Source organism: Bos indicus, chromosome 1, assembly GCF_029378745.1.
Source record: "Bos indicus isolate NIAB-ARS_2022 breed Sahiwal x Tharparkar chromosome 1, NIAB-ARS_B.indTharparkar_mat_pri_1.0, whole genome shotgun sequence".
Taxonomy (NCBI): domain Eukaryota; kingdom Metazoa; phylum Chordata; class Mammalia; order Artiodactyla; family Bovidae; genus Bos; species Bos indicus.
In genome coordinates this window covers 23,110,191-23,124,627 of record NC_091760.1, presented here as the reverse complement: position 1 = coordinate 23,124,627, position 14,437 = coordinate 23,110,191, and the positions used below count along the sequence as shown (strand labels likewise).

Genomic DNA, 14,437 nt, shown 5'->3' with positions numbered 1-14,437 from the left:
GGGAGAGGGAGAGGGTGGGAAGATTTGGGAGAATGGCATTGAAACATGTATAATATCATGTATGAAACGAGATGCCAGTCCAGGTTCGATGCACGATACTGGATGCTTGGGGCTAGTGCACTGGGACGACCCAGAGGGATGGTATGGGGAGGGAGGAGGGAGGAGGGTTCAGGATGGGGAGCACATGTACACCTGTGATGGATTCATTTTGATATTTGGCAAAACTAATACAATTATGTAAAGTTTAAAAATAAAATAAAATAATAAAAAAAACAAGCTATCATTGCATTGTACACATAAGGAAATGTCCTAAATATCATTAATGATCAGGCTCCTTTCTTTCCATGCCACTTTTTTTCCCATCAGCTTTCTATTCCATGCTCATTACTTGATGGGGTAATTATAAAATAATTATAGTAATATGTATGTTACAGGTATCCCAAGAGACATGAAGCAGCAAATCTGTGCTTTTTCATAAATGAAAAAAAAAATAGAAATTAAAAAATCTAAAGAAGTGATTTCCAAAGAATGGACCCTGAACTGGTAGTATTAACATTACTAGAAACTTATCAAAATGCAAATTATCAACCCTCCATTTCATAGAAACTAAATTAGAAACTCTAGAGTTGGCCTAGCAATATACATTTTAAGGAGCTCTCCAGATGATTCTGATGCAGCTGAAAATTTGAGAACCACTGACAAAGTATTGTTTGTTTTTTCTTTCAGTTAGAATTAGTGTATTTTTCCTTACCTTTATTCATACCTGGAAGTCTTTAAAAAGTCCTATTTCATGACTAAGACCAAAGTAATAAACTTGCTATGCAAGTGGTCCAGAGATAAGTGTGGGAGTCCTCCATCAGTATAAAACATTTCAGTTGAGCCTGGGTTTGTAAGTCAGAGAGGAAAATGAAGATTTCATCATAAAAAAAGAAAAAGAAAAATGCAAAAACAAGTGCATTTGTAGAAGTCAAAATGCCATTATTTAGATATTACTTAAAGGGCCAGCTGGGCTTCCCCAGTAGTTCAGCAGTAAAGAATCTACCTGCCACTCAGGAGACATGGGTTCAGTCCCTGGATGAGGAACATCCCCTGGAGGAGGAAACGACAACCCACTCCAGTATTCTTGCCGAGAAAATCCCAGGGACAGAGAAGCATGGTGGGCTATAGACCATGGGGTCACAAAAAGTCAGATAGATAGGACTTAGCGACTAAACAACAGCAACAAACAGCCAGTTAGCTCATTGGTTAGAGCGTGGAGCTGATAAATCTACTTACATGTTCATAACTATTCCAAAATGAAACAAAAAATTCACTTTGGCAAATAAAGAGAATATCAACTTAAAAGATGGGTGGTAAGGAGAATTATGGCTCCTGTAATATTTGTTCATAACTCCCAATAATAGATTAGATTATATAGCAAAAGGAACTTGGAAGAAGTAATTAAAATCACTAACCAGCTGACATGAAAATAGGGAGATATCCAGGTGGATCTAACCTAATCATGCTGTTGCTGCTGCTGCTGCTGCTGCTAAGTCGCTTCAGTCGTGTCTGACTCTGTGCAACCCCATAGATGGCAGCCCACTAGGCTCCCCCGTCCCTGGGATTCTCCAGGCAAGAACACTGGAGTGGGTTGCCATTTCCTTCTCCAGTGCATGAAAGTGAAAAGTGAAAGTGAAGTCGCTCAGTCGTGTCCAACTCTTCACAACCCATGGACTATAGCCCACCAGGCTCCTCCATCCATGGGATTTTCCAGGCAAGAGTATTGGAGTGGGGTGCCAATGCCTTCTCCAAACCTAATCATATGAGCCCTTAGAATTACAGATCTCTCTCCACCTGGTAGCAGAAGAGGAAGTCAGAGAGTCAAAGCAGGAGAAAGATTTGACTTACTGCTGCTGCTGCTGCTAAGTTGCTTCAGTCGTGTCCAACTGCACGACCCCATGGACTGCAGCCTATCAGGCTCCTCCGTCCATGAGATTTTCCAGGCAAGAGTACTGGAGTGGGTTGCCATTGCCTTCTCCAGATTTGACCTACTACTGTTGGCTTAAAAAGCAAGAGGGCTATAGAAATGGGCAGAATTGAGGGCAGGATAAGAGGGTGTCAGAGGTTGAGATGACTGGATGGTATCACCGATGCAATGGACATGAACTTGGGCAAACTTTGGGAGATAGTGAGGGACAGAAAGGCCCAGCATGCTGCAGTCCATGGGGTCACAACGAGTCAGACATGACTGAGTAACTGAAAAACAATATAGAAATGGGGACCTCAGTCCTACAACGGGATTCTGAAAACCACTGAGTGAACTTGGAAGCAGATTATTCCCCCTAGAGCCTCCAGGTAAGAGTCCAGGCTGGTTGGCACTTTGATTTCAGCACTTAGAAGATACTGAGCTGAGAGAACCTAGCTCAGCCATGCTGCACCCAGATTTTGACTTCTTAGACTAGAAAATAATGAATGGATGTTGTTTTAAGCTGGTAAATTTGTGATAATTTGTTATGGCAGCAACAGCAAACAAATACTGCTGGTTAACTTAAAGTGCTGTTATAAGTCACCCACACTTTGCAATGAACCTTCTTCCTCTTTTGTTGGCAAAAGAAGCACTTGGCAATTTAGCATTCAGAACATGAGGTCTTCACTAGTGAGCTTTTGTAATATTCAGAATATCTGAACTATCCCTTTGGCTTCCTAAAGGCAGTCATACCTTCAGTACATTTGTCTTGAGGGCACATTCACTTCCCTTGTAGGCTAGACAGCAGCATCTAATATTCATACATCAATCTTTAGAAACTAGAAAGAGGTGCCTCTCTTTTTTCTTTGCTTTCCTCCTTCAGAGGAATCTTTCTATGTAAAGGAAACTTTGTTCATGGGTTCAGAGAAGGGCTACAGCTAGCCCCATTGCCATTTCTTGATGGGCTTTAATCTGTGACATATTGTCAAGCCCTAGCATTTAAAGCAAAATAGAGACTTTCAAAGGTGAGTTCAGTTCAGGGTGACCCATGTAGCAAAGTCCCTAAGCCCTCGAAGAAGTCAGAGTAACAAGGAGAATTGGAACAAAAGCGACAAGTGGTGTACTGGCTGCTAGGACTGCTGTATAGGCCTTCCCAGCTGGTGCTAGTGGTAAAGAACCTGCCTGCCGATGCAGGAGACATAAGAGGTGTAGGTTCAAGCCCCGGGCCGGGAAGATCCCCTGGAGGAAGGCACAACAACCCACTCCAGTATTCTGACCTGGAGAATCCCATGGACAGAGGAGCCTGGCAGGTTTCAGTCCATATGGTTTCTCAGAGTCAGATATAGCTGAAGCGACTTGGCACACGCACAGGCTGCTGTAACAAAGCATCACAGACTGCGTGGATTAAACTATAAGAATTTATTTCCTCATGGTTCTGGATGCTAAAAGTCTAAAATCAGTGTGGCAGCAGGGTTAGTATTTTCTGAAGGTCTTGTAGGTGGCCATCTTCCCCCCTATCTTCACGTGGTTCTCGTCTGTGTGCTAATCTCCTCTTCTTATAAAAACATCAGTCATATAGGATTAGGGCTCACTCCAAAGATGTCATTTATTCTTCACTATTTTCTTAAATACCCTGTCTCAAAATATAGTCATATTCCATGGTATTGGGAGCTAGGACTTCAATTCATGATTTGTGGGTGAGGTGGAGACAGGGACACAATTCATCCCGCAACAAGTGGCATTCAGTTATCACTCCAGGAGTGTAGCCTCTTCTATTCATGGTTACCAATGATCCTTCCAGACACAGCATCAGAAACTTTCTCACTTTTGTCAAGGGGCTCCAGAACAGGTTTTTCTTTTTTGTACAAAGAGGGTAACGGCCATATTTGCAAAAATTAGATAATAGGAAGTTATAGACCATGATGAAGCAAAGTCTACTGATACAAAGTCCATGACCTTTCTATTGTGTTGTATCATTAGTACTGTTTACCATGGAAGGCCTCTCAAAAACCATTTGCATCCTGTTTATATCATAGTTACTAAGACATTCATTAAATTAGAAAACATTAGCACTTACCCATTTGACTATTTCTCTCTCTTGTGTTCTCTCCATGCTTCCTGAAGTATCCATACAATGGAGATGATCCAATTGTATTTACTTTCATGTATTTCACTGAACATAAAAGCTAATTAGATAATCCTTGACATCAATTGCTTTTGTGTGGCAGATATTGTAACTGAGTGGTTTGCGTGAGTTATATGATTTAACTCACAGTAATCCTGTGAGCTAAATTCTATGGTTATCCCAATGTCAGAAATGGGTACTGAGGTTTAGTGATTCCGAATATTACCAAAAGTCACACACCAGTATGTAACAGAGCAGGTTCTATCAAGATATATCCAACTGCCTTTCTGATGGTTGGTTTCAAAATGCAACAGGCAAAACTTCTGTTATCACAGAATGAAGAAAAGTGGCATCATCATTCATAAGTTCCAATATATAATGAAAAAAATGCATGGGCAAAAGAGAACTCACAGATCGTACTGCTGTATAATATAAACTCTGGCCATCAAATGTCCTTACACCGTTTGAATGTTTCTGCATGTTAAACAGTTTATGGACTTTTAGAGCTATTTCTATTTCATACCAAAGTATAAGACTCCCTAGAAATAAGGTATATATAACTTAAATATAACTCATGTAACTCATAGAGCTCATATAACTAAAATGAAATTAAGATTAGAATATAATTTTCGGACAAGTGTCAAACTACTCTTGTACTCAGGTCAACATCATTACCATAATGGAATACCTACATCTGTGTGCTCGAGGATGCTCAGTCCTGTTCAACTCTTTGCGACCCCATGGACTGTAGCCCACCAGTCTCCTCTGTTCACGGAATTCTCCAGGCAAGAATACTGGAGTGGGTTGCCATTTCCTCCTCCAGAGGATATTCCTGAGCCAGGGACTGAACCCACATCTCCTGTGTTTCCTGCATTGCTGGTGGATTCTTTACTGCTGAGCCATTGGGGAAGCCCCTACCTACTTCTGAGAAAACATTAAAAAGGAACAGGCATTTTCAAGAAGAAAAACATGAAAAAGCACTACCTTGAAGAAAACAGACAGACGTACATTGAAAGCAAACCTAGACCAGTTCTTCCCCAGGAATGAAAGTTAATCTGTAATGCATACTTACAAATTTCTTGTTAGGAAAAACAAAAAATTCATATTTGAATGATCCTACAAATTTCTGTTGATCTATCCAAGTAAATTATTACCACTTCCTAGTAACATTTTTAGTTTTCTAGCAGACTGTTAAGAGCAGCTATTCTCTTTCTCGTCAAGCCTTGAATTGAAACAACCTCATCTACAACTTCAGTGCCATGACCAGGACTCCAGCTTCACGTCTGGACTGACTGTGGAGAAACACAGTGCCCTCTGCTGGTTAAAACCCCGAGTCACAGCATAAATACCCTTTGAAAAAAGCGAAATAAAGAATCCACTATCCTACATGCAGGGCAGCAAAGAGACAGAGGTAAAGAACAGACTTTTGGACTCAGTAGAAGAAGGAGAGGGTGGGATGATTTGAGAGAATAGCTTTGAAACATATACATTACTATATGCAAAATAGATAACAAGTGCGCATTTGATAGATGACGCAAGGCACCCAAAGTCTGTGTACTGTAACAACCTGGAGGGCTAGAGTTGGGAGGGAGGTGAGAGGGGATACATGCATACCTCTAGCCCATTTATACTGATGTATAGCAAAAACCATCACAATATTGTAAAGTAATTAACCTGCAATTCAAATTAATTAATTAATTAAAAAAAAAAAAACCCAGATAAACATGTGCTTCAAAAATTTTCCACTGGTAGATCTGCACTAAAGGAATGTTAAAGGCAATTTTGGGAGCACAGAAAAATTATACCAGAGTGAAACTTGATTCTATATGAAAGCATGAAGAACACCAAAAATGGTAAATGAGAATAAATATAAAAGTGTCCTTATTTTTAACTTGAAGATAGTTCTTAAAGATAGACCACAGGCACATGAAAAGATGTTCAACATCAATAATCATCAGGGAAATGAAAATCAAAGCCACAGTGAGACACCACCTCACACTCATCAGAATGGCTATGATCAAAAGAACACAATGGAAACATATACATCGCCATATGTGAAATAGGTCGCCAGTGGGAATCTGCTGTATGACCCAGGGAACTCAAACCAAGGCCCTGTAACAACCTAGAAGGAGGCATGGAGTGGGAGGTGGGAGGGAGGTTCAAGAGGGAGGAGACATGTATGCCTATGGCTGATTCGTGTTGATGTGTAGCAGAAACCAACACACTATTGTAAGGCACTTATCCTTCGATTAAAAAGGAAAAAAAAAAATCACAGCAAATTTTGGCAAGGATATGGAGAAAAGGGAACCCTTGTATACTGTTGGTAGGAATGTAAATTGGTGCAGCTACTGTGAAAAACAGTATGGAATTTTCTCAAAAAACTAAAGGTAGTAGAACTACCACAAAACACGTCAATTTCACTCCTGAGTATATATCCAAATCAAAAAACAAAAACACTAATTTGAAAAGATACATGCATCTCAATGTTCATAGCAGCATTATTTACAATTGTTGTGGTATGGAAGCAATCTAAATGACCACTGACAGATAAACGAACAAAGAAGATGCGGCACATGTACATATATATATATATATTCCATACTGTATATATATATACACACATTCACACACACAATGGAATATGACCCAGTCATAAAAAGAATGAAATATAATGTAATAGGAGAAAAAGCACCTGAATAGATGCAGAAACACTATTTGACAAAATCCATCACACATACATAATAATAATAATAAACTCTCAGCAAACAAGGAATTTACTCCACTCAATAAAAGGATTCTAAAAAGCTTATAGCAAACATCATATTAATGGAGAAAACTACGTGCTTTTCCCATGAGACCAGAAGAAGGGAAGAACGTTTTTTAAGAACTTTATATTTTGTACCTTCTGACTACTTCAACATTGTACTGTAAGTTCTAATAAGTACAAAAATGCAAGACATATAGCTGTCTATTTATAAAAAACATATTCATCTGTGCAGATAGTCCTGAGAAGTCACCTAAAAAGATAATAAATAAATTTAACAAGGATTCAGGATAAAAGGACAATATATATAAATTGTGTTTATGTAGCTAGAAATGAACAACTAGGAAAATAAAAAAATTATACCAGTACTCCATCCAAAAATATGAGATAATTAAGGAAAAATCTTCCAAAAGAAATATAAGACCTGCACACTGAAAACTATAAAAGAATGCCAGAGAAATTAAAGGACACAAACATGAACTATAATCAATTGTGAATATACTGACCATTAAAAATAAAAACTTCTGTTCAATAAAAGCTGTTAAGAAATGAAAGGGAGGAGGGAGGAGGGTTCAGGATGGGGAACACGGGTATACCTGTGGTGGATTCATGTTGATATATGGCAAAACCAATACAATATTGTAAAGTTAAAAAAAAAAACCATATTATCTGTCTAATCCAGACCTTAGATATATTGATACATATTCTATATGAAGAATAAAACTGTTCAAATGCCAAAAAAAAAAAAAAAAAGAAATAAAGAGATGCTACAAAATAAATACAAAGTTCTTAAAAATAGCAACACATCCACACAAAATTTACAATGTCCAAAAGGTTTGAAAAACACTTTACAAAAGATAAATTGGCCAATAAGCACACAAAAAAGATGTCTAACATTGACTCATGTTACATAAACTGACTGCTGCTGCTGCTGCTGCTGCTAAGTCGCTTCAGTCGTGTCCGACTCCGTGTGACCCCATAGATGGCAGCCCACCAGGCTCCTCTGTCCCTGGGATTCTCTAGGCAAGAACACTGGAGTGGGTTGCCATTTCCTTCTCTGGAGCATGAAAGTGAAAAGTGAAAGTGAAGTCACTTAGTCGTGTCCGATTCTTCGTGACCCCATGGACTGTAGCCTACCAGGCTCCTCAGTCCATGGGGTTTTCCAGGCAAGAGTACTGGAGTGGGGTGCCATTGCCTTCTCCAGACAAAACTGACTAGAATGTTTTAATTAAAAAGACAATGTGTGTTAGTCACCCAGTCGTTTCCAACTCTTTGTGACTCCAAGGAGTGTGGACCACCAGGCTCCTCTGTCCATTGACTTCTCCAGGCAAGAATACAGAAGGGAGTTGCCATTTCCTTCCCTAGGGTATCTCCCCAGCCCAGGGATCGAACCTGGGTCTCCTACATCGCAGACAGATTGTTTACTATCTAAGCCACCAGGGAAGCCCAAAAAGACAATACCAAGTGATAAAGAAGATGCAGAGCAACTGGAATTCTTCTACACTGCTGGTAGGAACATAAAATGATACAAATAGTTTGGAAAACAGTTTGAGAATTTCTTAAAAAGTTAAAGATAGGCATATTATGTGACCCAGAAATCCCACTCTGAGGTTTTTATCTAACAGAAATGAAAACATATGTCCATAAGGACTTGTTCCTGAATGTCCATAAGCAGCTTTATTTTCAAAGTTTCCAAAAGCTATAAACAACCAAGATATCTAATCATAGGTAAATATACACACAGATGGTAGTATATCATGCAATAAAATATGTTTATAGCAAAATAAAGAATCAGCTGTGAATGTAACAAACATGTAGAAGAATTTCAAAAATATGCTGAGCAAAAGATAAGCACAAAAGATTACATATATTATAATTTCATTTATATGAATTCTAGAAAAGGAAAAGCTACTTTACTGCAAGAAATAAGTCATTGGTTGCCTGGGGCAAGGGATAAGAGAAATTGAGTGAAAAGGATACATGGCTACTTTGAGGGGAGTGATGGAAGTATTCTTTGTCTTAATTTCAGTGGTGTATATGATTTATACATTTGTTCAAACTCATCGTACTGTATACTTAAAATGAGTGCATTTTATCATATGTAAATTATATTTCAATAAAACTTGAAGGGGGGAAATCAACAAACCTGGAGGCGTTTCTCCAAACTCTTGTGATCGTCTCATACCCTTTACTCATCTAAATTCCCAGAAAACTCCTACTCTTATCTCATGTGTTCCTGGTATAATATTTGCCCTTAGACCCTATTCTCCTGAGAACTCACTCCCTGTCTCTAACCTGGCATCTCCTTGTTACCACCACTACTCTTGACCCTGGATCATTCTGGAAAGCAGGATATAGACTGTTCAATTTTGCCCTCTCGAAGTCTGAAATAGACTAAGCTACATTTTTGACTAGACTTAATTCCAATTAAATGCTGAGTTCCAAAAAATAGCTAGAAGAGACCAGAAGGCCTTCTTCAATGAACAATGCTCAATAATAGAAGAAAACAACAAGAGGGGAAAGACTAGAGATCTCTTCAGGAAACCTGGAAACATCAAGGGAGGATTTTGTCCAAAGATGGGCACAATAAAGGATAAAAATGGTAGAGACCTAGTAGACACTGAAGAGATCAAGAAGAGATGGAAAGAATACATGGAAGAACTGTATAAAAAAGATCTTAATGATCCGGATTACTACGAAGGTGTGGTTAGTCACCCAGAGCCAGACATTCTAAAGTGTGAAGTCAAGTGGGCCTTAAGAAGCACTGTTGTTAATAAAGCTAGTGCATATGATGAAATTCCAGCAGAACTATTCAAATCCCTAAAGGATGATGCCACTGAGGTTTCACATTCATTATGTCAGCAAATCTGGAAAGCCCATAAGTGGCCACAGAACTAGAAAAGGTCAATCCTCATCCCAATCCCAATGAAGAGAAGGGTAGTACTAAAGAATGTGCTAGTCATAGGACAATTGAACCCACCTCCCACGCTAGTAAGGTCATACTTAAAATCTTGCATGCTGGGCTTCAACATTATGTGAACCAAGAACTTCCAGATGTCCAATCTGGGTTTATAAAAAGAAGAGGAACTAGAGATAAAATTGCCAACATTCGCTGGATTATAGAGAAAGCAAGGGAATTTCAGAAAAACATCTATCTGGGTTTCATCAACTACACTAAAGCTTTGACTGTGCGGATCATGACAAACTGTGGAAAGCTCTTAGGGAGATGGGAATGCCAGACCATCTTACCTCTCTTCTGAGAAATCTGTGTGCGGGTCAAAAAGCACCAGATGGAACCCTGTATGGATTAACTGATTGGTTCTAGACTGAGAAATGAGCTTGACAGGGCTGTCTGCTGTCACCCTGTTTGTTTAATCTATATGCTGAGCACATGATAAGAAATGCCGGGCTGGATGAGTTACAAGCTGGAAACAAGATAGGCAGGAAAAACATCAAAAACCTCAGATATGTGGATGATACCACTCTAATGGCAGAGAGTGAAGAGGAACTAAATAGCTTCTTGATGAGGGTGAAGGAGGAGAGTGAAAAAGCCAGCTTAAGACTAAATATTAAAAAAAACAAAGTTCATGGCATCTGGCCCCATTACTGTATGGCAAATAGAAGGGGAAGAGGTGGAAGTCATGACAGATTTCCTCTTGATGGGCTCCAAAATCACTGCGGACGTTGACTGCAGCCCTGAAATCAGAAGACAGTTGCTTCTTGACAGGAAAGTGATGACAAACCTAGACGGTGTGTTGATCATTGCTCTACAACAAAGGTCCATATAGTCAAGGCTGTGGTCTTCCCAGTGGTCAAGTACAGTTGTGAGAACTGTACCATGAAGAAGGCAGAATGCCAAGGAATTGATACCTTCGAACTGTGGTGCTGGAGAAGACTCCTGAAAGTCCTTTGGACAGCAAGGAGATCAAACCAGTTAATCTTAAGGGAGATCTACCCTGAATATTCACTGGAAGGACTGATGCTGAAGCTAATGCTCCAGTATTTTGGTCATCTGATGCAAACAGAGAGCTCACTGGAAAAGTCTGATGCTTGGAAGACTGAGGGTAGAAGAAGAGGGTTTCAGAGGATGAGATGGCCAGATGGATCACTGATGCAACAAACATGAACTTGGGCAAACTCCAGGGGATGATGAGGGACAGGGAGGGCTGGCATGCTGCAGTCTATGAGGCTGCAAAGAGTTGGACACAACTGGGTGACTGAACAGCAGCACATCTACAGGGCAAGAGAAGTAATGATAATAACCAAGAATGGATAAAATTAGGTAATTTTCAAAATTTTCACATACTACTAGAATACCTATTCTAAGGTTTATCTCAAATGATTCAAGTAAGCAGGATACTGAATATCTGCCTTTGAAATCAGCCTAAAAAACTAAGAATGCTCTAGATGTTAGAACTATTTAGATCAATATCCTGGAATTTGTGGGATACCTGGTAAGTTTTGCCAAATATGATAAACTCTTGTTCTCTCCAATATCAGGTAATAATAGTAAAGGCTGTAAATTACTATATAGTAAAGCACACCTGAAGTTAACGTCAGTTCTATCACTTATGTGTATGACCTATAGGCAAGTAGTTTTGGATGTAAAATGACTGGGTTGCCTCCTTAACAGAGAGCAAGATTACCTTTTATGGCCACTAGAATTCAGATTCTCTCTTATGTTCTTTCTGTCACCTCCTATTCTTCTATTCATTGGAGACTTCCAATGGAAGTCTTCACCTGGAAGTCCTAACATAAATCTTGAAATCATGTTACAGAAAAGCTGGCAACTATGCAATGTAATTTGAATTTATGAACAGGAGGTAAGCAAAGACAGAGTTTCTAAACAGGTGAATGATGAAAGCAAAATTTGATAAGATTTCATTGCCAGAAATCAGAACTCTCTAAGAAGCCCTCAATTTGATAAGGTTCCTAAGTATTTCTTTTCACATTTTGTTATTTAGAAAGGGGAATGACAGAAGAACAATAGATGAGTTAAATTTATTGCCGCTATATCTATCTATCTACATGTATATCTGAGAAATAACAATAGTCATGGGACTTTCCTGGAGATACAGTGGTTAAGAATCTGCCTTCCACTGCAGGGGACACAGGTCTGATCTGTGGTTGGGAACTAGGATCTTATATACCACAGGGGAACTGAGCCCAAGCACTGCAACAGGAAAAGCCTACCCACGCTGCAACTAGAGATAGCCAAACACAGTAACTAAGACCTGTGTGTGCATGCTAAGTCACTTCAGTCATGTCTGTCTCTTTGCAACTCTATGGATTGTAGCCTGAAGTCTCCTCTGTCCATGGGATTCTCCAGGCAAGAAGACGGGGTGGGTTGCCATGCCATCCTCCAGGGGATCTTCCTGACCAGGAATCTAACCCATGTCTCTCATGCCTCCTGCATTGGCAGGTGGGTTTTTTACTACTTGTGGCACCTGGGAAGCCCCAACCAAGACTTATGCAGCCAAAAAATTAAAAGAAAAAAAAAAAGAAATAACAGTAGTCATATAATCCTTTATTTGAAAATCTCTGATGCTTCCTCAGTTTTTAAAAATCAAAGCCTGAATTCCATTCTTTCCACACTCTCACCTGAGCCTGTTTTCCTCAATGTGCCTTATGCTCCATTACAGTTAAAATGCTTATTGTGTCTCATAAATATCCCATATTTTTCCATCCCTGACATCATAATATTCTAAGATGAATCTTATCTTCTCGAATGTGTTTTTCTTCATCAAACCTTGTAAAGTAAATCCTTCCCTTCTTCCAGGTCCAATTCAAATGTCAGGTCCTCCATAAGTCTTCCCACCACCTCCTGAAACCAAAAGTCTCTACTTTTCCCCTAGGATTTCCACCATCTTTTGCACATTTCTTGTTCTAGTCCAGGGATCTGTCTCTTCCTTGTTAATATCCTCTCAGTCCTTATGCAAATAATAATTGGTGGGTGAATGAATAGATAAAGATCCCATAGTTCTAAATATTCATTTTGCTGCAAACCTTCTGATATCAAATCTTTATAACATGTACCGCACTTTTCTTTTTTAACTTAAGCTGCTCACCACCATCTAGCCTATTGATCATCCATTATGTAGAGATAGTGGTGGTTTAGTCATTAAGTTATGTCTGACTCTTGCAATCCCAGGGACTGTAGCCCATGAGGCTCCTCTGTCCATGAGATTCTCCAGGCAAGAATATTGGAGTAGGTTGCCATTTCCTTCTCCAAGGGATCTTCCCAACCCAGAAATCGCACCCAGGTCTCCTGCATTGCAGGCGGATTCTTTCCCAACAGAACTATAAGGGAAACCCTTATGTAGAGATAGAAAATGTAACTTATGGGTATTCTTCATGTTTGCAAGTCATTTTCCTCATTACTTTAGTATATCTTAAAATGATGGATGTCACCAGCCCTTTTTTAGTGGGGAGTTCAAGGGGACAGCCTGTCCTATGTTTGGGAATCATGACATACTTTCTACATGACCATTTCACAGTTTATATAGTGTACTAATCAGCTTTAGTCGAAGAGCTGACCCACTGGAAAGCACCCTGATTCTGGGAAAGACTGAGGGCAGGAGAAGGGGATGACAGAGAATGGGACCGTTGGATGGCATCACTGAATCAACGGATATGCGTTTGAGCAGACTCCAGCAGATAGTGAAGGACAGGTACACCCGCCCGGCATGCTGCAGTCCATGGGGTCGCAAAGAGTCAGACATGACTTAGCGACTGAACAACAGAAACAATCAGCTTTGGTTATAGGAAAAAACAACTCGAAATCTAAACAGTTTGCAACAATAGACATACCTTTCTCATTCACAAGTCTGAGTTACTACAACTCTGTTCAGCTCTCTTCCATATATCTTATTCAAGGATTCAGGTTGACAAAAGGCTATTTCTGCGAGTGTGCAAAGTCACGTGGTCAAGCTTAACAATGAGGTGGGAAGTATATTCTGCCTAGTAGAAGGCACTGACAGTCACATGGCAAAAGGAATGGATGTGTACCTTCTCAGCATGGAGCACATGATTGGAAACAGTAATAAAACCCACTCCATATGATTAATTAAGCTGAAAGAGTATCCCCACTCTTCAGAGCAAGGCTACACTCTTTCCTGCTACTCTCCTCAAGTCATGCACAGCTTATGGCACTGGATAAAGAAATCGTCACTCCGTTCGTATATTTGTATAGACACTTAAGCTCAACTTCAAAATGCAGGCTCAAAAACATATGGAAAGAGAAAATAAGGCAGTTCCTGCAAAGAGACCTTGGGGTTGTGGCTTGCCTGCCATTCATCAGATGCCCAGAATCAACCATACAAAAAAAAACATCTGGTCACAACAGGAGTAAAGCCTAAATACTCTTTCATTCATCTGTCTGAGTGAAAAATATATGCAATTTAAATGAAACAAAATTCCTCCAGCCAGGGATGACTAGTTTAATAAACCACTAATTGATATGTTAAGCTTTCTATTTTCATCAGGTCTTCAAATATTATACATGTCAGCTGGTCACGGAGATAATCCAACTATGACCTTCCTTTAACAGTCTATTGGAAATGATCCCAGTTTTAGCCAATTCCTCTTTTGTTCACAAAAGAGA

General features: G+C 39.6%; 1 long non-coding RNA gene across 1 annotated transcript; it reads right to left on the bottom strand.

Moving 5' to 3' along the window:
• Positions 1-757: 757 nt before the first annotated feature.
• LOC139178221 (uncharacterized) lies at positions 758-11,475 on the bottom strand. Its single transcript, XR_011562650.1, has 3 exons — positions 11,379-11,475; positions 4,023-4,118; positions 758-881 (listed from the first exon to the last, which is right to left on the bottom strand). It is a non-coding gene; the product is annotated as an uncharacterized lncRNA (long non-coding RNA).
• Positions 11,476-14,437: the final 2,962 nt, after the last annotated feature.